The sequence below is a fragment of the Vicugna pacos genome, chromosome 30 (genome assembly GCF_048564905.1).
Source record: "Vicugna pacos chromosome 30, VicPac4, whole genome shotgun sequence".
In the NCBI taxonomy this organism is placed as follows: Eukaryota; Metazoa; Chordata; class Mammalia; order Artiodactyla; family Camelidae; genus Vicugna; species Vicugna pacos.
The window spans coordinates 775034-802354 of record NC_133016.1 but is presented as its reverse complement, the minus strand read 5'-3'; the positions used below and the strand labels follow the sequence as shown (position 1 = coordinate 802354).

Sequence of the window (27321 nt, the reverse complement as noted above, 5' to 3'; positions counted from 1 at the left end):
CATGCAACCCAGTCCAATCCCTGTATAACAAAGCCCATGCTGGAATGCTCTATATAACAAAACAATAACCTACTCCCAGCAGAGGGCGCAGTGATTTCAGACAGCGTTTGGTGGAGCAAAATTTCACAGGTACCCAGGGACACTGAGCCCTGGGAGCTTGGGCGAGGAGGGCAGGGATTGCACAGTGGCTTGTTTTTTTGAAAGATCTTAATCTATTAAGGCTTGGAAATCAAGAAAGCAGAGACACCGAAGGCAGAGGCACCGGCTCGGCTGACCACATCCATCACGGCTGGCACAGGCAGCCCATGAGGTGGCCGCCACTCCCGGGGCCGTGCATCCGGGCGGGAGCTCCGCGCTGCATCCTCTCAGCTGAGCGGACCTGGGACCTCAGGGCGGCTCTGCCACTGTTAACCCCTCCCCGGGCTCCAGAGACACGGCCAAGGACGTGTTGGGTCGGCCCTAATTTGTTACGACCACGAACGCTTCCCACTTCCACCGGGTAGAAGGGAGAGCTCCAAACTCTCTCAGGAGACCTGGGCTCCAGACCTTCTTCCAGGAGCGACTCCAAGACCTCAGCTCGTCCGCCTGCCGTTAGAGTTCCCGAATCTGCAAAATGAAAACCACTTGGTGAGGTGTGAAGCCCCAGGCGGACCCGGCCCCCCACGGTCACGGCAGCTTCGCCCCCGGCCGCGCAGACCCTGCTGGTGTCCAGCCGGCCCCCCGCCCCCGGACACTCCTATGGCCTGGCTCTCGGTTAGAGGTCAGTTCTCACCAACTGCAGCTGAAGACACACCTAGCGCCTTCCCCCCCAGGGTTTACACACTTTACGGGAGGCTTTTGTTTTCACCTTTATGTCTAAAAAGCCTTGAGGTGTCGAATAAATGAACACCTGAAGAAATCATTTCAGCGAGGAGCGGAGCATAACGTGACATTTCCCGTTCACAGGAGCGGGTTCAAGGAGCCGGTCTCCATCAGGACCAAATACTTCAGGGGACGGGAAGAAGGCCAGGGTAACGCACTCTCCCCGCAGTGAGTTTGCGCTTTATCGAAAAGCAGCGGGGGCCGGGGAGGAAGCCGAGATGACGCAGGCCGCGGGGGGCAGCGGGAGATAAACCCGTGAAAGGAGAAGCAGAGGCCTCAGGGAGCCCCGAGGGGGTGAGTCACACCCGGGGGAGGCAGGAAGCTGGACAGCGGTCCCCGTCCAGCGTGAGGCCTGAGAGCGGGGAGGCTTCCCGAGTGGGGGTGGAGGGAGGGCCCGGGGGGGTGCAGAGACCCCGGCCCGGGTGGTGAGGCCCCTCCCACCCACCACTCAGACGGCAGCGTGAAAGCACGCCTCGGGCCTCGGGACTGCTGTCAGGAGTTCTCTGAGCCCAGCAAGTTGATGGAGGCAGAGGTGGGAAGCCTCCGAAATTAAAGATGGCTGGGGGAGGGGGTACAGCTCAGAGGTAGGGCACATGCTCAGCACACACAAGGTCCTGGGATCAATCCCCAGTACCTCCACCAAAACAAAAAAAAGATGAATGCAAAGTGCAACAGCAAGGTTTCATAAGACAGCCTCCTCGTCAAAAGGCCCCTCTAACTATTGACTTAGAAACTGACGCGCTTCCCTGTGCCGGTTTTCCCAAAGAATTCCGAGGGAAGGCCCCGTTCTGGTCAGCTTTCTCAGGCACTTCACGCACAAGGGCAGAGGCTCACAGGGACTCACTTCCTGCAGCGAAACCCTCAGGTCTGTATTTCATGTGCACGCAACACACCCTCCTCCGCGGCGCACGGAGCGCGGGAAGTCCTTCCCTCCGCACCTGCGGACGTCAGTGACACCCATTTGCAGATTTCAGGGAATTGCACCAACTCTCAGCAGCCCTTAAAGGTGCTCAGTTCATCCCCAGCTCCCCGTTAGGGTGATTCCCGGAGGGACGCCACTGTTTGCAGCAGGAGTGGCGAAGTTTCATCCGGACAGGTGTCAGAAGACACGCGTCCATGCCAAGGCACAAAGGCAGGCGCGAGGACCCACGGCGAGGGCACGCGGTCATGAAGAAGCCCGTACGGCTAGGGGGGAAATGGTGGCAAGTATTTTCGCTGCAATTTGCATTGTGGTTTATATGATTCACCGGTTCTCATTCAAGTCACCAAAAATACAACCGAGAATGTTACACTAATTGGAACATTAATAATGCATTTCTGGCTAAACGATGTCCTTGAGATTTCAGAGAAGTTTCAGAAATGCCTGGCGAAAGGGGTCCCTGTAACCAGACAGGCGAGCCCCTCATCACATACTCATTTGAATGGATTTCTCCTTCTGAGGGTCCGTGGGCCCTCGGTAAATGGGAGAATAAAGCAAATGCATCCATGTGAACTGGTTTCATCAGCACCTCTTGCCCCTCCAAGTGCGGGAGTGACGCTCCATGATCCTCCCTCAGGAGCCATTTCAATCACTTCTGGTCCATGTGCCTAGCATCCCTGAGGGATTGCAGCACTATCAAAGCGAAACACTTACATGACCCAGAGCAGTCCACCAATGAGAAGGACTCTTCAGAGTTTCCTTCTTCTCAGAGGCCATAATACCTAGAAGTTTATCCCAAAAAATAGGGACACATCACGAGCATCGTCTCGTCTCTGAGAGCAGGCAGTCCTCAGCGCTCCGAGCCCCGTCCCGGCCGCTTCTGTGCTTGGCCTTCTGGTGTGTTATTTTCAGCCTCAAGCTTTCGTGAGTTCTCTGAGGACAGAGACCTCATCTGAAGGTTCCCTGGAGGGCCTGACATGACCAGAGCATGAAGGGTCCCGTCGGGACAGCTGCTTCAGTGGGTGGAAGCCGAGCCCAGTGTCCGGTTCCTACCTGAGAACGCAGGCTGGTGGGAAATTCCAGTTCTCGTCCCTCAAAGTCCAACCCCTTCTTCCTCCTCAGGGACGCCCTGATTTTCAGATGGGCCTAGACTTTGCAAACATTCCTCCTGACATACTATTTTGAGTCAAACCAGTTTGACTTGTACGTTTTTCTTTCAACGTTCAGGACTATGTCACCAACTCATGTAAGATGAAGGGAGGCCGTGTACCTGCCAGAAGCGGCTACAGGCCGCAGAGCATCTTTATGGAGCAAAACACTGAAGATCCAGTGACAGACTACAGAAGCGTCTGGGGGCATCACCGTGAAGCCACGAGAGGACACGTAGAAAGCTGCTCACGGACATGGGTGGCGAGGGCCCAACACCAGGCCGAACGGTGTCCCCGAAGCAGATGCCCAGCAAATTGAACAGAAGGTGCCGTCAAAATTACATGCCAGAAATTTCCCTTGAAATAAAGATGTAGATTTGGGGGATCAGTAGAGCTCAGTCCAGGAACACGAGACACGTGACATTCACCACCGAGGAGAGAGCCGTCGCCTTTGCCGCCCCCATGGCCTCCTAAAGCCGGGGCTACGTTTCCCGGGTCGCCTTCCCTGACCCTTACTGACTCCGAGGGGGTGAGTGTGCGGTGAGCAGAGCTGAGGGACAGGAGGAGGAGAGGCCGCCGTCTGAGAGGCCTGCACATAGGCTGGCCGCCGCAGATGTCCCGGTGATGGCTCGCCTCCTGCTCACCGCAACCAGCCCTGCTGGTTTCTTCACCTCTCTGCAAACTCAGCTGCCTCACTGCCTGCGGCGCACAAGGGTCCAAATCCACAGGCCAGCAGGTGGGTCCTAAGAGACACTTTGACTCAGGTCTGCCAGGCCCCATGCTGTCGCGATCTGCCGGCTCACCTGGTTCCCATGGTGACAGCATCCCCAGCTCAGCTCAGACCTCCTCCTCTGCCCCTGTGCCCACACCCGGGCGGGTGTGAGCCCACGGGCACCGGGTGTCAAAGCTGGAGGCTTGGAGGTGATGAGAAAGCGCTCGGGTCTGGGTTCATCCTCATGCTTTCCAGACGATACATCCAGGTTCCCGTCTCCTTTGTGTCCCCATGTCCCATCCATCTGTCCTTCCTAACTGCCTGTCTGGCCAACCTCAGGCTCTGACGCCAGGTGCAGAAGGAACAGCCCTTCTTGGCACCGTGTCATCAGCTCCACAAGTGCTGCAATTAGTCTTATTAGCACAAAACAGGTCACCCAACCTCGAGATTCTGTAATATCTTCTTGATCCACGTCAATGCTTACCAAAAAATCCAGAACAAAGATCCAAAACGCGGAAACAACCCAAATGCCACCAGCTCCTGAGTGGGTGGCGGTTCACCTACACGATGGGGTGATTATTCTTCAGCAAAAAAGTAAAAAGGGACAAAGCGCTGATAAACATCGCCAAGCGGATGAACTCTGAGAACCTGGCGCTGCGTCGAGGGGTCAGCCGCAAGAAGCCCACATGGCCTGCGGTTCCACTTCTGTGAACTGCCCAGGACCGGCCAGTCGACAGAGAGCTGGGGGCTGCCAGGGGCCAGGGGCCGGGGTGAGGAGCAGTGACAGGTAAGATGTGGGTCTCTTTGGGGTGACGAGAGTGCACGTTCTCAGCCTGTGGTGACAGGAATCTGTGGATGTGCTAAAACCACGGAACCGCACACGCTCAGGGCCGACGGAGGATGCGGGTCACACCTCATAAAGCTGTTGCTGAGGTAACGACAAACCCCGACTCTCCCACAGCCTCGCAGGGCGACCGTTATCAGCTGACCTGCAGCCACGCGGCCTGTCTGGAATGCGCGGCAAGCGAGCTTCCTCATGCATTAAACATAGGCCTGGAAACGCCGCTGACGGGCGCCTGGAAGGAGCGCAGGTGTTACCATCACCCAGGTGAGAGCTGTACAAGGTAACAACCGGACGGTTCACTGAAGCAGCAAATGGGTCGTCTGGGAGCACGGGCAGTCCCCGCAGGGCGCCGGGTCCTGAGAGCCCGGGAGGCAGGGACCCCGCACAGGCCGCGCCAAACACAGACGCGCTGTGGCCCAGTGTGCACACCGGCCCCCGGCGTCGCCCCGGCGCATGGAGGACTTGGGAGCCAGGAGGCAGCGGGTCCCGCTCTGTCTGACAGGCAGCTGGTCCATACAAAGAAGGATAAAATGAGCAACGGGAACTCTCTGACTTCATCAAATCTGGGCGCATGGTGCACCACCATCTTCTACGAAGGCCGATTTGGCCTCCCCTGGGCGCCACCCCCGGGCGGAAGCGGAGAGCCGGGCAGAGGCTCGGGCCACTTGGCCACCGGGGTGCACGCCGGCTGCTAGGCGCTGCCCGCAGCCCCGCGCCCTCCGAGCCCTCAGTGGACCTGCAGCCCCAGGGGGAGAGGACAGAGAAAGGGCAGCGGCTTCTGCCTGGTAGACGCGTCTGAATCCCGCTCGGGGGCGTGGGCATGGTGTGGACGCTGAGAAAGGTCCATGAGCTTCTTTGCTGTGACCAGGGACAAGAGTCAGGTGACTGAGGAGAGGCAGAGGGGTGCGCTGAGGACGCAGGCACGGGGCGCGGGGCACGCCCGATGGCCGTGTGCCCCAGGGGAGAACGCAAGGGCCCGCGAGGAGGAGTGGAGGCGAGGCCGCGGGGCGCCTGCCCCGTTCCGCCTGACGGCCTGCCGTCCCTGAGCAGCTGCAGCGAGGCTCTGGTCTGACCTGCGGGCGGGCCCTCCGCCCGCCCACTTGCTCTGAACCAGAGTCCATGCGCCGCGGGAGAGAGTCGACGCTGGAGGAAATGAGAGAAAAGACGGAGCCCCCGGCACTGCTCTCCTCCGACAGTCAGGCTGTGCCCCGGGACACGGCCTCCCCGGTAAGATGGTTGCCCCGAAGGCGTCGGTCCAGAGCCGTGGGCACACTGGTGTGAAGGGGCTAAGTCAGCAGGCGTTGGGGATTTTAGCAGAGGCGGCACTGACATGAGACCCACCGGCACTGTCACCGACCTCTGATCCCACGTTCGACAGGGTCTCTAACCTCCCAACCAGGGAGCAGGCCCACAGCAGTCCCTGCCGATGACCAGCGAGCTGCCTGACCGCCTGGCTGACCGATGTTTGCGACTGACTGACCATCAGGCTCACTAGTCAGACTAGCGAGCCACCCAGGCTGACTGCCCGTCGGGGCCGGCTGACCGCCGGGACGAGCGCCTGTGCGGGGCCGGCTGCCGGTGTCGGGGCTTCTCGGCCACCCTCCGGATCGGGCACCCTTTCCCCGATGCTCACACCCGAGGCCGCGGGCCCGCGGGCCCGACGTCGCAGAGGTGGTCCAGGCGCATTAGTTAGCAAAGGGGCGTGTCTCTGGTTCTGAAAACCTCATTCTAAAGAAGCCGGTTTACTTCAGGACTTCACACATTTCCGCACAGCCTTCCCCTCCACTCGTCTTTACTCCAGCGTGTCAGAAAGCATGGAACTCAAGGCACCCCACACAGCTGGCCTGCATCGCGCGGGGCCTCTTCCGCGAGCTGCAGAACGAACCCTTTCCTCTGCTCCGCATTTGGCTGATAGACGTTGCTGTGAGCACTGGGGAGTGTGGTTAAAAATGATCCTCTTTCATTGCAGAGTCTTTAATTTCATGTTTGAGCTCCGCATAAAAATAGCTTGTAATTGCTTTTTGACAGTAATAAGCCTAAGATTGTGACTCAAAATTCTGAGATATTATGTCCCTTTGTAATTGTATTCAATGAAAATATAGCTCAGTATGGAACTTGCAAAAAACCCAGCTTGTGCAGCTCTTACAGTCCTCTGACACCCTTAAAGTTGCAGCGGAAGTTGGCGCACAGGGGGTCCGTGCAGGGTCCAGGCTTGCTTTCTAAGGAAGGTCGCTCCCCCCAAGAGCAGAGCCATCACTGCAGAAGCTCAGCAGGGAGGGAGGTGGTTTGGAACCTCCACCATGTCTGCGCGCCGGGGAGCCAGCAGCGGCCGGAGCTCTCACTCCGACTTCAGCCCAAGGAGAAGCCGATCGGAGGCTACGTGCTGCGAAAAAGTGTGTGACGTGAATGAGATGAGGTCAGAGGTTAAAAGCGAAAAGTATGGGATGCTTTCCAAGCACAAACTGAGAGCACTGCTGCTCTGAGCCCACAGACAGGCCCCCAGAGTACGTGGGAGGTCCTGAAAATCGAGCAATGTGCTCTTGAGGGCAGCAGGGATCAGAATATTCCAGAAACTGGAGCAAGGACTCTGTTAATGAAGTTCCGTGAACATCAGCTCTGCACAGACTTTTCCTTTAATCTTTGATTGTCACGTTTCCTCCGTAAAACATGGGGACCCAAATGTCTCCCCTTTACCTTCCACTGGGACCCCGGGAGGCCCCAGAACTGGACCCTGCTGCTCTCAGTTGCGTTAGATCCACAACCCTCCCACCTTCTAGCAGCAAGAAATAACAGAAGTCTTCAGAAGCAGGCTGTCATCTGGAAGCGAGGGGAGAGGGGTGTCTGCAGCTGAAGTCCGGGGATAAAGCACAACTAAACAGTGTTTTCATGGCCAGGGCCTCAGCTGGGACGGGCTGGTCCTCCTCCGACGTCTCATCTCGAAGCCTCGGGATCTGTGGTGCATGTTTCAGACTAGGCCCGACGAGCAGGACTCCAGACCGCCGGTCACTGTCACTGGAAACTGAACAGGACAACCAAGGCGCTTCTTTCTAGGCTTCAGGTCAGCCCGAGGCCCTCCCGTGCTCTCCCCGCGGTGATGCAGGTGCACCACCTCCCCGACGGCCCCTGGGACGCCGCTCGGGGGAGCTGCTCTCCCCACACCACTCCGCCCCCTACTAGTGTCCAGCCACGTGGAATATTCTAGAACACGCTGTTCCTGTCACTCCACCTGCTCAGAACCTTTCCATGGCTCCCGCGGTCCTCAGGGCTCCGTCCCAGCGGACGGCACAGTCTCACGTCCGCTCCTCACTCACGTGACACGTGAAGCAGCAGGTCACGGTGCTCCCCCCTCCCGTGCCCGCTGTCCCCTCGCCCTGGGGCTGAAGTGTGGGCGGGCCGGGCAGAGAGCGGGCTCTGACTCAGACTGTCAGGGTCCAAAGGCCCCACCTTGCTAGTGAGTGACCGCGGACAAGGTACACCGCCCGTGTGCCCATCCTGGGCACATCAGGCACCAGCTGGTAAGGGTGACCGTTGCTGACGTGTAGAATGTGGTCCGACTGGCCGGCAAAGCCACCTGGGCAGCCCCGACCCACCTGAGGGGGAAGCAGGTGAAGCCGGCTGTCGCCCTGGTGCAGGAGGGGCCCCACGGTGGGCATCTGCCTCCCTGGCCTACAGACCCCGGGGGCCTGGTGTACCCACGAAACTTCACTGCTCCAAACATAAACGCCCCACTGTCCCAGGATCTGTTGCCGTCAAAGGCCCAAGACCCCAGCCTTCCCCTCAGCCCTGCCTGCGCTCAGCCTGGCTGCACGTGGTCTCTGTGGAGGCAGCCTCGATGCGGCATCGCGACTGCGAGGGCTCCTGGACGGGCAGGCAGTGGAGTGGCTTGGGCGGGGCCTGGTGTGGGCTTGTGTGTGTGTGTGTGTGTGTGTGTGTGTGTGTGTATGTGTGGGTTTGGATGTGTCGGGGGGTGGATGTGTGCGGATGTGTGTGTGTGTGTGGATGTGGGGGTGCCTTTTCTTTGGGGGACCAGGGCAGGAGCCCTGGAACTGCCTCTCACAACATGACAGCCCCCTGAGGGGCACTGACCAGGCACGAGGTCCAGGGGCCACATCGGCACCAGATGGACGTTTGAGGCAGGTGGTGACCAGAGCTGCGACCCCTGCCCTGGGTTTTCGCCCAGCCGGTGTATGAGTCACTGTCACGCAGAATGAGCAAGGCGATGAGGGAACACCTGAGGTTTTCAGCAGCAGATTCAAACCCCAGCCAGAAACAGCAAGCTCACCCACGGGCCCGGTGCTGGAAGGAGACACACAGACTGACCCTCCAGAGCCTCGGGGCCGCAGCGTCACTGTCACTAGCTCAGGGAACACCACTGTGTCCTGCAAAGGGAGTCAGAGTCACAGGGGCCTCAGTGTCCAGACCCAGTGACAGGACAGCAGCATGCAGCGGCCTGTCCACCGAGAAGCCGTTTCACAGCACGCTCCCCACCTACCAACGGAGATAACACCAAGATGATCTGTTTTTAATTTATTTATATTTATGTGGGGGAAGTAATTTATTTACCTCATTTATTTATTTTTAGAGGGAGTGCTGGGGACTGAGCCCAGGACCTCGGCAGGCCTAGCAAGTGCTCTACCCCGAGCTGTCCCCTCCCCTCAAAGGAGACTGCACAGCCTGAACCTGGGAAGGACAGAGGGACACGAGAAGTGTCCTACGGGCAAGGAAGACCCAGCGAACACGGACCAACCCCTTCAGTCCCCGCACCCTGGGCTGCGGGCGGACTCCCCGCTGTCACCGCGGGCTGGGCGTCCCGGAAACAGAGCAAGTGTGGGGACGAACAGCACAGGATGTGGAAGCTCCGACAGCGCCTTCAGTGAGAGGCAAACCAAATGTTGGCAGTTTAGCCAGAAATCGGGGAAGCGTGGTGTGAAACAGTACAAACGAACAGAAACTATTTAAAACGTAAAAACTGTGCTGAAGAAAACAGGACGAACACGACTGAGGTGTGCGGGATCTGGGGGGCCGCCATGGGAGCGGGGACATCACGGTGGCTTCAGTCTGTCCCAGTGACATCTGGGGATAGTCGTTCACTTTGGGAACAAATCAGAGAAGGAAAACCAAAGTTTAGCAGGTGTGACATATTGATGTCAATTTGGTTAGAAAAAAAAACTTGGGAGAGAAATGTAAATGGCTCAGTGAGGAGCAACCAGAAAAGCTGTGCTACCATAACATGAGTGAGTCTCTGGGGCAGGACCCCCCACCCGACAGGAGGTCGGGTGCAGCCGCCAGGCCGGCAGACGGCGGGGATGAATCTGAGCCCCCACGTCGGCACCGGACGCCAGAACCTTCTTGAGAAAGGCTGTTCGTCTGCTTAATTGTCTTCTCGGGGAAGAAGAAAGAAGTCCGTCATTTCCACCAGCTTTGACGTGGACCAAATGAGCCCTAAGACCAGACTCCGGAAGAATCTGGCACGTGAGCCTGGGGGCCGGACCCGTCACCTTCGGTTCTTTTCCGTCGCCGGTGGCTCCGCTGCTGTTTCATGGCGCTGACGTCTCTCCCTCCTGCAGCTCAGGACGCCCCGCGCTTGCTTAGGACCAAGGACTGCAAGTTGTGCTTAAGGACACAAAATAGAGGGTCCGGGAGGGCATCCTGTTTGAAGGAGAGATTGCTTTCCGTCTGTTCACTTTTTGGTGACTGAGGTCTCCTTTCAAGGTGTTCCTATCGGGGATGGTAATAAAATATTTGATGCGTGTGTCTGTGGTTGGTCTACAATTAGACATCCAGGTGACGTGGAACTCAAAACAATATAAATTCTAGTCTTTTTTTAATTTAACATTTTCCTTAATTTCTGCCACCATATTGATCTTTTCCACAGTCTGTTGGGCTTTTATGATATTAAACTGAGTTTAAAAGACGGTTTCTATACTAAAACGTACGAGAAACACATTTGGGTGACGTGCACCAACATTCCGCAGCCTCAGCATCGCGCAGCTGCGTATTATAAACCTGAAGTTCTGTCGATGTTTAGGATACAATGTAACTCACGGATGAAAACAGATCTAGCATGTACATAATAAATCTGCTTTTAACGTTTTTTTTAATCATTGTTACTGTTTTCCAGGAATTTGAAGCTCCTACGGTTCCGTGCAAGTAACTCGTCATGAACTTTGGTGGGAAGCTACCACCCCCGGGGATGGAGAGGCGTTTGAGACCGTGATGCCTGGGCCCGGGCATCCGCCCTTGGGACAACGGCCCGGAGGGCAGGATGGGCGCTGGGTCGGCTCCTTCCCATCACAGCCAAGTCGGCTGCTGCCACTGCTGTCACTCCTCCTGTTCCTCCCCACCCCCCGCAGAGCTTCACTGCAAAGAGGTGCCTGATGAATTTACAGAGTGATTAACTACTGATCTCCTTAGCTACTCCCACAAGCGCAGAAAGCACCACTCTTTTTTAAAATATATGGGGCATCCAGATGGGAGGCAACCCGCATCCAGCACGGGCTGCCAGCCGCCCTCACTCCCCTAGACCCACGATGGGGGAGCAGGGGTGGTGGGACTCAGCGTGGACCTCATTAGGTGCCAGAATGATGATACCTGGTGACACAAAGCGCCTGGGCCCCAGTGTGGATGGAGGCCCAGAGCAGGACAGGGCAGGAGCTGAGACCCCAGAGTGGCCCAGAGAGAACCTGCACGGGGCCCCTCCTGCCCTGACATCGGCCCGGACGGACAGTGACAGGGGTGCAGGGCTGCAGCAGGCGGGCTAAGAGAGGGCAGGGGCACCCTCCCCAGGCACCCCTCTGGCCACACGCACTGGGCAGCCGTATCAAAGAGTGACCATGCCCGGGTCAGACCTGCGGGCTGAGGTTCCAGGAAGCCCTGGGGTCTCCCCAGCTGGGCTCCCATCACCCCAAGTCTCCGGGAAGAGGTCTGCCTTGTTTTGATCCCCGGGACCACCTGAGGCGTGTGCACCCCCGAGAACAACTTCACTGCTGTATAGCGTGGGGAACTACACTCAGTTTCTTGTAATGAACCAGAATGGGACAGACACTGAGAATACATATACATGTATGTGTGTGTACACCTGAGTCACTTTGCTGGCCACTTGAAACTAGCATTGTAAATCAACTACACTTCAGGAAGAAAAGAATATTTTAAAATACTTTTAAAAATTAAGAATAAACTTTAAAAAATAAAATAAATAAAATTTACAAAAGGAGCCATTTTGGGAAAACGCTCACTGCTGGGCTCTCCAGCCAATGTCTCATCATCTGTCTGCAGGATGTGCTTCAAGTGGAGACAAAATTCTACCTGAATATCACCTTTGAAATTAAAGTTTCCAGAGCCTTACGTTGAAATTTATGTCAAATTAATTTCTGGAACTCAATGAAGCTTAAAATGAATTCATAATGAGGTGCACTTAAGACGTACACATGGGGGTTTGGTGGGGCTGATCAAAGAGGTCCCCTTCCTGCCATTAACTCTAATTTCCTGATTATGACACATCTTACCTCAGCACAACACATAATCTAAGAAATGATATGCTTCTGCAATTACCGTACATGCAGAACATGAGCAGACGGAAGGTGAATATTGCTACATTATTATTATCATTATTAGTTAATTGCACATCAACAATGTGCACACTTACATGGGACAGAATGAAGAGAGAGGTCCAGTGTTGGAGATTTATATTTTCATCCAGACATACTTATAATTCCAGTATAACACGTGCAAAACCTGAGAAAATGATTTTCTCAAAAGCGCCAGGCTTCCTGCACTGTGTGCCGACGGTTCCTGACGATGCCGTCACACTTCCGGGTGTCAACAGAGTGATACTTAAGAAATTCTTCTTTCCAGTTCTCCCGTGAGACATACAAGTGGCCAAGAGGCACATGAAAACATGCTCAATATACTAATTATCAGAGAAACACAAGCCAGAACTACAGTGAGGTATCACCTCACACTGGTCAGAATGGCCATCATTCAAAAGTCCACAAATGATAAACGCTGGAGAGGTTGTGGAGGAAAGGGAACCCTCCTACACTGCTGGTGGGAATGCAGTTTGGTGCAGCCACTGTGGAAAACAGTATGGAGATTCCTTAAAAATTAAAAATATACTTCCCATATGATCCAGCAATCCCACTCCTGGGCATATATCTGGAGGGAGCTCTAATTCGAAAAGATACATGCACCCCAGTGTTCATAGCAGCACTGTTTACAATAGCCAAGACGCGGAAACAACCTAAATGCCCATTGACAGATGACTGGATAAAGAAGCTGTGGTGTATTTATACAATGGAACACTACTCAGCCATAAAAAAGAATAAAATAATGCCATTTGCAGCAACATGGATGGATCTGTAGATCATCATTCTAAGTGAAGTAAGTCAGACAGAGAAAGAAAAATACCATATGATACCACTTATACGTGAAATCAAAAAAAAAAGACAAACATACTTATTTACAAAACAGAAACAGACTCACAGACAGAAAACAAACTTATGGTTATCAAGCAGGGTGGAGGGTGGGAAGGGATAAATTGGGAGTTCAGGATTCGCAGATACTAACTACTATATATAAGATAGATAAACCACGAGTTTATACTGTGCAGCACCGGGAACTATACTTAATACCTTGTAGTGACCTCTAATGAAAAAGAATCTGAAAGCAAATATATATACATATATATGTGTGACTGAACCATTATGCTGCACACCACAAATTGACACAATGTTGTAAACTGACTATACTTCAATTTTTTTTAAGAAAATCAGATAAATAAATAAATAAGATTTGGCTTTCGTGCAGAGTAAAGTATTTTCCATTCTTCCTATGCAAATATTAAAAACTTTAAAAGTGTACTTTAAATAAATTCAGCTCCTTCAGCAAATAAAATGCTGAGTGCTATGAGGGTATTGAAAAGTGTGCGCAATTTCCTAACCCACTTTTCATGTGTAGATACCTTGATTTCGTGATTATTAGGTTTGAGCTGAGAAGCTAAAAATAGGCTATATTATTTAACTTCGATCAAATACAGACTCCTAACGATGTAAGCCAAGATCCACGTTCCTGTGCGTCCACCTTCCTGAACGACGCACGTTCAGCCGGAAACAGACAAAACGCCAGCGTCTGCGGGCGCAGTGCAGCTCCGCAGGCCGCTTCATTCCGTCACCATTTGGAGAAAGCGCCCGGCGAAGAGACTCTAGCTACCCCCGGACAGAAGCGGCAGGAATGACTGCATCTGAGCTGCCCCATGAAACACACGTCCCCGGCCTGCGCTGCCAGCTGCGCCTCGGGGCGACACGCCCCCCAGAAGCAGGCTGTGGGAAGCAGATGGCCGCTGCTGTAGAGACGTGTGGGCGAAAAGCCCACATTCAACGGGAAACACGACGTCCTCCCTGCCAGGAATGACCGATGTGTTCCTCCAGCATCCGGACTGCGCTTGCACCGAACGATCCTGCGACAGCGCGAAGTTGCTCACCTGCTTCTGTTTACATGTGTGGATCCAGTGTCACTCTGATAAATAACAGAGAAAACTCAGTCACGGTCTCATCACACAGAAGTTTCACAAGACAGATGTGAGTCTTGGACATGACCACACAGCACCGGCGCTGACCGCTGGGACGCTCACAGCCGAGCTGCCCACCATCCCCCCCGGAGGAAGGGTCCCTGCCCCTCCATCCCAGCCGCTTCTGCTGCACTGCCCCTCATGCTGCTGCTCTGTCCTTGTTTTTAATGTTTTGCTGTTTTAGACAAAAGATCAAATTCTTTTTTGGAAGAAGTCACAATATAAATACATACACAATTAGCTAAACAAAGCTTTAAATGCTCTTTCCTCTCTACCAAGTATATAAAACTGCTGAATTTTTTGATTAACTAGATGAACCAGATCTTCATTCCCATCCTTTAAAATACGTAAAATCGAAATTATTAAATGTTGAATCAGATGTCTATAAAACATAATATCAGCTCGCTTCATTAAGTGTTCAATCAGGCATTCATAAAATTTCACTGCTTCTGAGAACAATTCGGACTTTGGTTAGACAGTCTCACATCCAAGGATGCCTGAGCCGGCACCAGCATTGCCAAGAAACCCGGTCAATTCTCATTCAAACCAGGTACCACATTTTGAAAAATGATTGACCCTTACATAGTTACAAATTAAAATGTCATGATTTCTAGGCACCAGAACACGAGCCTGGGGCGGGGGGAATAAAAAGCCATGGCTCGCTGAGATATCACACCCACGAAGTCAGCGACGTGGGGCGTAAAGTATTTACATGCCTACCAGTTGCGGTGAAATAACTGTCTGGACAGCTCCTCCTGACTGTCCCCGGCCGCCCCAGGCCCTCCCGGGCCTGCCCCCAGGCCCCCTGGACTGCCCCAGCCTGCCGGATGTGGAGCCAAGCCTGGGAATTGGTGGCAAAGAAAAGCCTCATTTTTAACAATTATTTTCTGCAGCAACAAGACAGATATTTGCCCAAAACATTCTTAAAACAGAAGCCAGGAAAAATATGCTTCCAAAACCAGCCTGCAATTATAACAGATAACAACAAAAATCGGCCAGGGAAATGTTCTCTGATACTTCCAAATCTTGAGCATTTGGGTTTTTTGTTTTTTTTTTCTTCTTCCATCCAGTGGCAGAACTGCTGGAAGTACTCTCCACCTGAAGCGGCGCTAGTTGCTTCTCCCCACCCGACGAGAAGAGAACAGAAGCAAAGGGCTGTGAGGGCCGCATCTCCGAGTTCAGCTGAGGGTTTCAGACCCTAAGCGCCCCACCTGCCGCCCCGAGCCTCTGCCCCGTGGGACCACGGCAGGGCAGCTCTGTGCACACCGCAGCAGGTGGCCGGCCAGCAGCTCACATCAGGAACCACTCCAGACGGCACACTCCTTCCCTGGTAAAGCACGCGGCTCCGCAGGGAGGCTGCTGTGGTGCTGTGGTCTCAGCGCTGGTGCCCCGACACTCACTGCTGAACTCCTAACCCCCAAGGCAACGCCAAGACGAGGCAGGGTGTTCGGGAGGCGATCAGGTCGTGAGGCCGGAGCCTCATGGTGGGATTAGTGCTCTCACAAAAGAGATCCAGAGGGACCCTCCCCACAACCCCACGGGAGGGTAGGACAAGGTGTCCGATTCCGGAAGAGGTCTTGGCTGCCCATGCGGGCACTCTGATCTCAGGCTCCAGCCCCCAGAGCTGTGAGCTGTTACAGCTGGCAAGTGCTGGCAAGTGCCCAGTCCCTGCTGCTCCGTTACTGCAGCCTGAACGGACTGAGACGTGGGGTTACGAAGCTCTTTCACTGAAGATACCAAAATCAGGGTTTCAGGAGCCTTGTGTTAAAATTTGAAAACTCACTGGAGAGCTGGTCCTTCAGATCCACTGCTAACATCTCAGCAGAATTTCCACACAATGTTCCAACAGGGAGCCCAGGAGGACAACCTGTCCCCGAAGAAACAAACTGGCACGTTTTGATGATGGAAAACGAGGAAAGGCACCTGGCCCTGGATCTGCCCTGGGAGACAGTCCAGGAGAGAAATCAGCAGCCCACACATGGCGGGGCCACATTTTCCTTTTCTCTCCTGCTGCCAGGAGGCTCCAGGCTCGGCAGTCACAGCTCTTAAGTGCCTAAATAAATGGCTTATGCCCCTTTTCCTGGGCCAGGAGCTCTGAGCTGGGGCCCAGGGATCCAGAGCATGTGCAGGGTGTGAAGCTGTACGGTGCAGCCCTCCCGCCAGGAGCCTGGGCCACCCCACGGCACCTACCTGTCCCAGCACTGCTCCCATATGGTGGGTGGGCACAGAGGGCTCTGGACCCTGGAGCCCAGGGCAAGACCCTCACACAGGCCGTCTCTGCTCCCCACCCTCCCTCCTCCTTTACCTGTCACAGGAGTCCACCCTCCCCCCAGTAAAGTTTCTAGTGTCCTCTTCCCAGGTGACCTGGATGATTCAGGTGGGGACCTGTCTTCATATTCACCAACCTCCACAGAGGTTCCAAACGACCCTGGATTTGGGGAGCAGACAGGGAGCGACCCAGTGCCCGAGTCCGCATCCACGGCAGAAACCACAATTCCGCTCCCATTTCCGGACACTCAGCACAAAACTTGCTGCAGATGGCGCGAAGTACTGACGTCCAGGACGCAGACGTCATGGCGGCAGCTGGGCTGGCCGCAGGTCATGCCATCGAACCGCGGATTAAAAGCACGGACAGTGCCTTTGTGTGCTCAAGTGCGTACTGCGTCTTGTTCCCAGTGTTTTGATAACTGCATTTCAGTATAATTTGTTTTCTTCGAACTGGTATGTATTTCATTTTGCGCATTTGGGGGCTTTTTTTGTTTTACTGAAGTGTGGTTATTTACAATGCTAGTTTCAGGTGTACTGCAAAGCGATTTATTTTGTGTGTTTTAAAGCCTGCCTCTGACGGGGCTCGTAGCCTCACCAAAGGCACAAGAGGGTTTAGAACTTTGCCCCAAAGCTGCCACGTTCACGTCTCAGCTCCCCGAGGATAGTGACAGGCGAAAGGGCCCCTGGACTAAAGGGCAAAGCTCTTGACGGCTGCGCAGGAGCGAGGCGGGGTGTGCGTTATTCCCCTAGAGCCAAGCCCCCCGTGCAAAGGCAGAACAGAGCTCTCAGCGGGGCCAGTCCTCCAGGCTGGAGCTGGGGCAGCAGGCCCTCCCAGCTGCTCCACTGACACACCTGCCGTCCTGCTGGCACCCGGAGTCCTCCACCAGGTGCAGCTCACCACTTCCAGGACCCCTCATGAGCCAGCCTGTCCCCTCTCCGAGCCTCCCCGAGGCGACCAAACACTGTAGGGGGGACACGTGCTCCTGGAAAGCCTGCCGTGCCCCTCAAGGGCGTCACTGCTCGTCCCCCAGCACCTGCTCTCCTTCCTCAAGGCCCCAGGTCCTGCCCGTGGAGCGCCCCCGCCCCACGTTTTCTCCTCTCCTGAGTGCCGTGGGCAGCCCCAGCTTCATCTGTTGCATTTGCCCAGCGGTTCTCCTAGCGTCCTGGGCTCCTGCCAGAGCCACCCGCGCTGGCACACGCCCCCGATGGAGGTGGCAGTTTCAAAGCCGTTCCAAGCAAAATCCCTGCGTTTTCCAGGTTCCTGCAGATGTGCCCAGCGCGTCGCTGAGCCTGCCTCCTCCCCCTCATCACACCATTGTCTTCCTTGCACGAGGTTCCTGCATATCTGCGGTGCCAGAGCACCCGCGGCACCTCGGGGACGCCCCTCTGCACTCAGGCCAGCAGCTCCAGGTAGCCACCTGCACCCGCGGCGTTGCCCGGGGACCCCCCACAGCACTCTGGGTGTTGTTCCCGGAGCGTGGACACCCCACAGCACTGAGCCGACCACCGTGCACCTGGATCGCATGACTCAACAATCAGGAGACACACCACTGTATGTAAAACAGATAAACAACAAGGTTCCACTGCACCGCCCAGGGAACCACATTCAACAGCTTGTAATCACTTACAATGAAAAAGAGTAGGTATGTATAACCGAGTCACCTTGCTGTACCCCGGAAACCAACGTTGTAAACCAACTCTACATCAATTAGAAAGAAAAAAAGAAAAGAAAATCAGGTCTGTCCTCCTTTGTGGGAATTTCCAAACCAACCTGCAAACGCTGGCGGTACCTGCAGAGCAGCCGGAGAAACCTGCCCCTCCCCCCCCCGCTAGGTGCAAAACCGGCGAGCCCCCGCCTCTCCGGCCCGCTGAGAATGGGCTGCTCTGGTTGTTTTGTGTGAAAATGAGACGCCAGGCGTGAGGGGGAGGCTGGCTGTTGCCCGAGGCCCACCCACCACTGCGTTTGACCCTGTGTTTCTGTATGTGTTGGAGCCAAAAGGCGTCGGCTGAGAACGGAAGGCTCCAGCCTGGAAGCAAAGAGCGCAGGAAGGATGGACGCCCTGAACCTCCACGGAGGCGCTCTCCGGACCTCTCCTCCTTCGTCTCTGCAGCGGCCTGAGCGGGTCTTCCGGACTCAGGGTCCCTGGACTCCCCACTGCGGCCCCGCAGGGCGCCCGCCTGCCATCCTCCGTCTTCCACGCCCGGCACTGGCATCCACACAGCAGGGATCACGCATCCTGGGGCTGCGGCCTCCTGGGTCCGCCCTGGGCGAGCGAGCTCCCGCTCTGGGGGTGGTCAAGAAGAATTCAAACCCGGACCCCAGTCCTCACTCGCTGGTGGGCCCCGTGTCTGAGTCCCTGTTTCCTGGTTTCATCCCCCGCCCTGCGGTGCGCTGCAAGGAGGCTGGGGGGCACCTGGCTGCAGGGTCTGGGGCACCCTGGCTCTGCAGCAGGCAGCTCAGTCCGGCGTCAGCCACCGAGCTCCAGCCCCGGAGCCCTTTCATCCCGAACTGACGCGTGTTTCTGCTCTTCTCTGTCTTCCTGAATCCAAGAGATTGAATGCAGGCTCCTCACTCTCACGCAAGTCAGCAGTGGGGCGCATGCAGGCATAACCAGGGAGTCACACAAACCCACGCAGAGGACTTAGCGTTCATGTGCGCTGACTCCAGTGTCAAGGGACCCCCAAGGAGGGGCGTGGGCAGCCCGGGCCGGGGGCCGTCCTACGGGACTGAGCCCTTAACCTGCAGACCTGACCCTGCCTCCAGGCAGACAGTGCCAGCACTGGGGTAAAATATGAAATATACAGTGGGTGCTTCGTCTGATCCCTGACAAGTAACTGACATGTTCTCTAATAAAACAACGTTTGAGTCTTGCCTTGTAGGTGATGGGAGGGAAACTGAACTGTAACTGAACTACTTACATTTCTTTTTTCTCCCAAGACGGAGCAATTACATCTCAACTCCACTCAGACCAACCACCTAACCGAATCCCACTGAGCCTCCAAGTACCATGAACTTGGACACCTCTCATGCCCCCAGAATGGGGAGAAATTAAATGAGAGTAAGAGGCCGTTTCTGCCCCTCCAGCCAGACCCCCAAGTCCTCCCCCAGTCAGGTTTCCCATCAATGGGAAGAGTTATAAATGCATTCACCTGGTCAGATACCTGTTAAGTAATTTCTAAACTGAGAAATACTTCATTCTATCAGAACCAGTCCTCAGTATGGAGAGGAGAGCGCTTCCAGTCTCTAGTCTCTAAAACCACTTCCGTGAAGCCATTCAGCCCGAGCTATGGCTGCTCGAGAAAACCCTGACACTGTGTCCAGGGGTGATTGTGACACCATTACGAGCATTAATTTTCAATATAATATGTTATTAAGTCACTGTTCCACATTCACCTTACAGAAGTAAGAGGTCTACCAGAGCCAAACCAAATTTAGGCAAAGGAATTCTCAAGTAATTAAGTTTAATTGTGAGAGTTGAAAAGTATCACAGATTCTGCCCGGTTAATAAACGATCCTGGTTAATGAATGGTTCTGGTTAAACTGTAGCTCATTCACCAATAGCCTTCTTCCCTGCAAACATCTCAAAAAACCAGCTAAGTGGAGTCACAGAACACACGTCTGAACCTGAATCAAAAACGCTGTTCACAAGCTTGTGGGGAAGCAACCGGGGAGCACTGGTGGGGGGTGGGGGGCAGGGGTTTTGAAGATTTTTTTTTTTGCACAACAAAATTTAAATTTAACCACCTAGAATGTAGTTTGGTGCAGCCACTATGGAAAACAGTATGAAGATTCCCTACAAAACTAAAAATAGAGTCACCATATGATCCAGCAATCCCACTCCTGAGCATATATCTGGAGGAAACTCTAGTTTGAAAAGATACAAGCACTCCAATGTTCACAGCAGCACTATTTACAACAGCCAAGAGATGGAAACAATCTAGGTGTCCATTGACAGATGGACAGATGACTGGACAAAGATGTGTAGGGTATACACACACACACACACATATATAAAACATATATATGTAATATACATTTATTAAAATGGAATATTACTCAGTCATAAAAAAGAATGAAATAATTCCATTTGCAGCAACTTGGGTAGACCTGGAGACTATCATACTAAGTAAGTCAGAAGGAGAAAGACAAATACCATGTGACATCACTTACATGTGGAATTTTGTTCAAAATGACACCAACGAACTTATTTACAAAACAGAAGCAGACCCACAGACATAGAAGACAAACATGGTTACCAGAAGGGAAAGGGACGGGGATGGATAAATCAGGAGACTGGGATTTGCAGACACACGCTACTAAACATAAAATAGATGAACAACAAGGTCCTGCTGTGAACATGAAAAGGAATGTATGTACTGAATCACTGTGCTGTACACCAGAAATCAACGCAACATGGTACATCAACTGTGCCTGAAAAAAACGTTGCCCCTACCGTTGGCGGGTGTGGACCGCTCTCCCGCGTCAAACACTGCGCACGCGCACGTGAGCGCAGGCTTCGCGGGCCCCACCTCCGCGCTCCGCTTCCCGGGGGGCCCCGCAGAGCTGGGATGGTGCGCTCCCCGCGCATCCGCCCCGGCCCCCACCTCCTCTCCCCACCTCCTCCCGGCTCTGCCCGCTGCGGGTCCCGGTCCCGCTGCGTCCCCGCGCGGTTTCATCCCTGTCGCCCCCACGGCAGGGGCTGCTCTACCCCCGGACCGCGCCCGGCTTGCCGGCGTGGACGGACGGAGTACACACGCGCTCGGAGACCCCACCTTCAAATAGTAAAGCCCACACAAGTCAAAGGCTCGCCTCAGAGCCCCCTGTCCCCACCCCACACCCCCAGCCCCTCGCCCCCAGTCGCCACTCCAAGCCCGATGTCTCCACCAGGGTCTCTGGATTCTGCCTCCAGGAAACCGAGCTCCGTCCCCGTGTTCTGGGCGCCCTGAACGCCTGGCCTGCGGACCTCGCGGGTGCTTGTCGTCCCGCGGGCTCACCCTGGCCCCCTGCCCGGCGCCTGCGCTCCCCGGGAGGCCCTGGCTGCCGTCCCTTCCCTCGTCCTGACCCTGCGTTTAGGCCTCGCCGCTCTCCTCTGGCTTCCCTGTGACTCACTCACCCCCGCGGCTGCAGCCACTGCGCATCGTGGGCCGTTTTCAGCTCTTCGCCGCGGCCCTGGACACCTCCACCCTGACACCCTGCGGGCAGTGAATCTCCACACGTCCCCAACAGACAGGTAACCCCGTTGCTGCGCACCTCCTTGGAAAGCATATCGGAGCTAAAGCCGTGGAGCCACTCCCGGCACCGCCCTGTGCCTGCCCCCGCCCCCGCCCCCGCCCCCCCAAGTCACTGCCCATGACGGCGTGTCAGCTCTCTGTCCGCTCCTGTCCTCTCTGCCCCCCTAAACCATCCTCTCGGCACCCGTAGAGCAGCCTCCCAGCTAGATCCTGTGCACCGTTCTGGCCCCAGTCCAGTCTCTTCGCAGCCACAGAAGATCAAACACCGGTCCGATCCTGTCTCTCCTTCTTGGATCCCTTGTGGCCTTCGGGGCAAACTCCAGAGCCTCAGCCCACACAGATCGCCTCCCCCGGACACGCCCAGCCTTGAACCCAGATCCCCATCAAAGGAACCCTGCCACCTTTGGGCCGTTGCCCCAGGTTCCTTAGCCCTTTCTGGTCCACCATCCCCACTTTGCACACCTTCACTGGTCCGGTGAGCCTCGGGGCATCGCACACCTTCCAGGATGCACTTCCCCCTCCTCCCTCCTGCCCCAGGTGAGGGTCCTACCCTGGAGCTGGGAATGCCACGTTGTCCCTGTCGCTGCACTTGGGATGTGGAAATGCTGCCCTGGGTAGCTTACCTGCCTCCTTCGCTGGACTTTGGACTTCACACCGTGGATTCTTGTGTTTCTAGCCCACCGCCTCATGCCCGGCACACAGTAGATGCTTGGTGAGCACCTCCTGAGTGACTGGACGGGCTGTCGGGGTAGAAGGGTGTACAGGAGGTCACTCCAGCCACACATCCTTGCGTGGCCCCTGCCCTGTGGGCTTTCCACTTAGCACAGTCATCTCCAACCAGGAGACGCCTTTGCACCAGACACGACTGGCAAGCTGGTGCTTCGCTGGCGGCTTTGTTTCCATTAAAGGAGGCAGTTGGTTAGAGACAATCCCCCATAAACGGGGCTCTTGAAGCACAAAATCTTCCCAAGGGAGATTAGCCGGGCACCTTGACGCCAGAGCGGAAGGTACACCTGCAGCGTTGGGTGGGCTGCCCGGCGGGCTGACGTAGCCGGCCTCCACGTCCTCAGCTGTGTTCTCACCCGGTCCCAAAGTCGGCCTGCCTGGCAACAAGCCTGCAACATGAGCTCCGTCCCCGCTTTCCTTTCGTAGTGAAGGCTCATCACTCACTCACCCAGACCAACCGTGGCATGTGCCCCGGGGGTGCAGCCTCTCTCGCCAGCAAGGGAACAACTGCAATATTGTTGTCAACCTTGAAAACGTGATTCTGATGAGGACATGACAGTCCTCACTGAGTGGTTTCCAAATCTCTACCTTCCACAGAGTCCAAGGGGGACCCAGCTGAGCCCCGAGGTGACAGGTGATCAAACACATTGTTGATGATTGATCCCCACGTGACTGTTGGAGCTCAAAACGCTGTCATTGCTGCAGCAAAGTTTCTTCCAACTGGGTCGACAACGATGGCACAGCCCTGGAGGAATGAACAGCCCACCGCGGGGAGGAGGAGCCGCGGGCAGACAGTCCAAGGACTCAGGGCCAGAGGTGGGACCATCACGGCTGATGGCGGACCTCCGAGCGCCCAGCGCGCCTCAAGTCTTTTACACAGATTAACTCTCCCTGCCTTCCCCGCAGTCCTGCAGAGCGGGAAGGGCTCTTGGTTAACTGCGCTTCACTGATGAGAACTGAGGCACAAGAAGTGGTGGAGCTGTCCAAGGAGGGGGATCCAGCCTGGGGCGGGACTGAGCACACAGGTAGCCAGTGCTCCAAGCGCGATCCGGGATGTTTGCCGCGGCGACCAGCCAGCTGCCGGCTTCGGCAGCGTCATTCCAGGAATGGAAAAAGCACTTCCCCTGAAAGTAGCTCCAGCATGAATCCCGCTGACGAGCTCAGGTTGATCTGTGTGTTGCCGTGGTTTTGAGTGAGCCAAGCGCCCATGAACCAAGCCAGACAAACAAGTCCATTGTGGTCATTCATTCAGGGACACCCAGCAAATGCCCAGAGCCGGGGCCACGGCGAGGGCCAGCGGCCCCAGTCACAGGCGTCTTCACGCTGAGAACCCGCAGTGCAGGCAGCATGGTTTTTGCACCTTAACTACAGGCTAAGACCAAGCTTGTGCCACAGGGTTCCGGAGGCTCGTCTTGCCGCCTCACAGCTCTGCCGCTGTGTGGTTCTGACGAGGGCTAGCCAGGGCTCCCGCTGTCCACTAGGACGCTTCTTAATAAACGTGCAGGATTGAGACTGATGCAGAGCAGCACCCTTATACCCAGAGAAAGGCGCCCATTTGTCCTACCAAACAGCAGAAAGGGAGAGGCTTAGGCCACTCACCTCGTAAAACATTCTTGAGGAAACCCAGCATCTGATACCTCGCTCCTGCTTCCCGCATGGCGCTAACCCCAGCGCAGCTGCGACGACTGTTAGGGGACCTACCAGAAGACAGAGGCACGTGGCCGCAAGCGTCAGACCTCGGGCACGGCAGGAAGAAGCCTCTGCCACCAGCACGGCGGTGACCGCAGACCGCTCTCAGGTGCTTGCTCTGCTCCCGTGCAGAGTAACAGCCCTTCCAGGGCCCACAGGGAGTGCTCCCTGGGGCTGCAATGCTGAGGGCGCCTGAGGAAGGGGCTCCCCGGTCTGATGAGCTGGGGGCACGCGCACCAGCCCTTCTCTCCAGGGTCACCTGGGCATTCACGGAACCGAGGAGACCAGGGATAATGAACTCCGTTTCGCCTTATTCAGTCCAACATTTCCTAAACCTGTGGGGTCGCAGAAATGTTTTCCTTTAATATCTATTAGCATCACACGTGTTGGTAAACGCAGGTCAAATGATGTTTGAGATTCCTTGAGTTCTTCCTTTTTAACAGCATTGCTGAGATACAACTTGTACGTCCTAGAAGTCACCCATGCACAGCACACCATTCGGTGGGTTGCAGAGTATTCCTCACCCTGACCGCATTGAAAGCCCCGACTATGCCCCTCCCACCGGCAGGGTCTTGGGGGTTCCAGTGTCTCCACATCCTCACTGGCATTCACTGTTGCCAGTCTTTGAGAGCACCATCCCAGTAGGTGAGAAGCTGTGGTTCTGACTTGCCTTTCCCTAGTGACTAATGATCTTTTCATTTGCTTGTTGTCCATCTGCAAATCTTTAGGGAAACGTTTATTCGGATCCTTTGCCCGTGTTTAAACTGGGTTACCTGATTTTTGTTATTGAGTGGCAAGAGCTCTTTACATATGCTGGATACAAGTCCCCTAGCAGATGTGTGGCTTGCAAATGTCTTCTTCGTTCCAGGGGTCGTCTCTTCACTTTCTTGATGGTAAAGCTTGCAACACAAAATGTTCAGTTTTGGTGAAGTCCAGTGTATCTATTTTGTCTTTGTGCTTTCCATGTCCTACCTAAGAAACCTTTTTTTTTTAAGCTATGGATATTGCTAAAGTAACTGTCCACGTAATCCCATCCCAAGAAAGCAGGCGCTTCCTGCTCAGACTGCTGAAAACAGTCCCCTTTGATCACAGTGCACAAGAAAGCTGCTGGAAGAAGCTTCGGCTCCTGGAGGACATGACTTGGACCTGGCGCCTCTGAGCGGGAGGCGTGTGCGGTTTTCCCAGACCGTGGACTCAAGGGGAGTGGGTCTCCTGAAAACACTGGTTTGAATAATTTTCACGTTCCACAAGCAGAGACAGACGGAGGTGGTTACACACGGGTGTCCCTCCCGTTCAGCCCCATCTCTGCAAAACGTTTACATGTCACGAAACACTTCCCTCTTTTTTCCTTCCTTAGTCTGTGAATTCTGGACTAACAGCCCCGCACTCACCACAGTCTCGGAGAAGGAGCCTGCATGAGTAAGAGGGAGAAGTAAAGAATCATCAGCAGCGAGCACCGGCGGGCTGGGGAGCTACTGGCCCTGAACGTCCCCCGCCGCCCCTCGGTGACGTCTCTCACTTCCCCTGGAGGCGCTGGCAGCTGCTGGATGCCTGTCTATGGCGGTTTGGCGGAGACAATAATAATACATTATAAATCAATGAAAATGAAGTTTTTCCTGTGATAATCTGATATAGATTTGCTAACATTTGTATGAAATTCAATTCTGTTTGATTGCATCAGCATATGTTTCATTTCTTCCAGCTCTATTGATTTGGAAGGTTCTTATCCATATGTCTAAATTATTCCTCCCCCATCTTTGTGTCCCTGTTCAGAAATAACCTGGGTAAACTGAAGCCATTTCTCCCGTTTTCAGCTGTTTTTCCTTCTTGTTCACGCTAGGTAAGTGCTCAGGTCTGTGTCTGGAGTGGAAAGAGACGCCTTTTTAAGGCCGTCCCCCACCGTCAGCGGCAGCTAATGCCAGGCTGTAACCATAACGTGCCTGTTTCCGCGTCAACATTTACTGTGGCCATTATTGTTATTATTTGCATTGTTATTGTTTTCTGACAGCATCTGTCTGCTACGATGGGTCAGATCTTCAAGGAGCACTTCGAATGATCCTGGAATCTACAGCTACATATTAATCTTCTTGGGGGAAAAAACGTATGATTGTGCATCTTGCTGAGGCTAATTAATCAACAAAAGTGCTGATTTTTCATCCCAGAATCAAGAAGAAAAGGGAACCGAAGGGGAAGACTCGTCCCTGTACTGCGTTCGGCTCCTCCAACCCGACGCCCTCTCGTACGGGCAGGGGTCGCTCTCCTGCCGCGGGGAAGCTCGGCTTCCTGCCAGGGTGGGGACCAGGACCCCGGCCCCCTCCTCCCGCAGGCTTCCCTCCCGGCTCGCAGACCCAGAGTCTTTCGCTAGAACCGCCTGGTGCGGTCGGAGCGTGAGGGAAAGGGGAAAGCAGTATTGTCACTGAATGAGGCCGTTCCACCTGGAAATGAAACTGATCTCTAAATACGCGCACCAAGAAGCGAGCCCACCTCGGAGAGCCTCTGAGCTCCAGTGTCTCTACGGTTACGTGGTGATTACCTGCCCAGAGAGTGGCGCTCTTCACCTGAAGCGCCCCTGCCACCTTCCACGTAGAGGACTGCGTGTTGTAAATAAAGCAATGTATTTTAACCGAAACAATAGCTTTTTTAAATGGTGGGAACAAACCACAGTGTTATAAATAGCACACCGAGCCCACTGGAACTCCAAGGGTAGAAGGAACGGCCTCTACGGTTGCAGTTCATGCCAGCAGTTCCTGCACGTGCCTTAAATTTGTGTTTGCACGTGAAGCGGAATCGCCGTCATGCATCTTGTCGCCGTAAGAACACAATTTTTCATCTTCGCTGAGACAAATTCCAGCTGGAAAGGCGGCGGGCAGCACACAGCCATTCTGACAGCGAGCAACAAGGAAAGTTAGTTTGCTTGCTTCTGGTTTTTCTTCCATGGCCCTGAATTTTTAAAAAAGTGCTTTTAGGGAAAAAGCCAAACAAACACAATTGCTAGAAGTCAACACGTGTTCTCCGGGCCTCTGCGGGGCAGAAACGGGTCTCAGAGCCCCTCTTCCCCGATGAAAGCTGGACAAATGGGGAGAGAACAATGGAGCTGGAGGAGGAGGGGCCCCGGGAGGCCGGCGGGTCCGCCCGCAGCCCCCACGTGATTCAGCCGGAACCGGCCGGGACAGATGGCCGCCTCGCCAAGCCCGCCCGGCTCCAGGGGCAGAGTCCACGGCACCCTCGTAATGCGTTTGGTGCTAAAGAAGTCATTCTCACCTGGGCTGCTGGGACCCCCGAAACGAAGCAGAGAGCATCCAGAAACACCTGAACAGATGGCTTCAGCAGAGTTCGCTCTCTAAAGGCGCCGTCGAC

General features: G+C 54.9%; 1 long non-coding RNA gene across 1 annotated transcript; it reads left to right on the top strand.

Moving 5' to 3' along the window:
• The first annotated feature begins 20972 nt into the window (after positions 1-20972).
• LOC140690499 (uncharacterized) lies at positions 20973-24374 on the top strand. Its single transcript, XR_012065811.1, has 2 exons — positions 20973-21548; positions 22087-24374. It is a non-coding gene; the product is annotated as an uncharacterized lncRNA (long non-coding RNA).
• The last annotated feature ends 2947 nt before the right edge of the window (positions 24375-27321 follow it).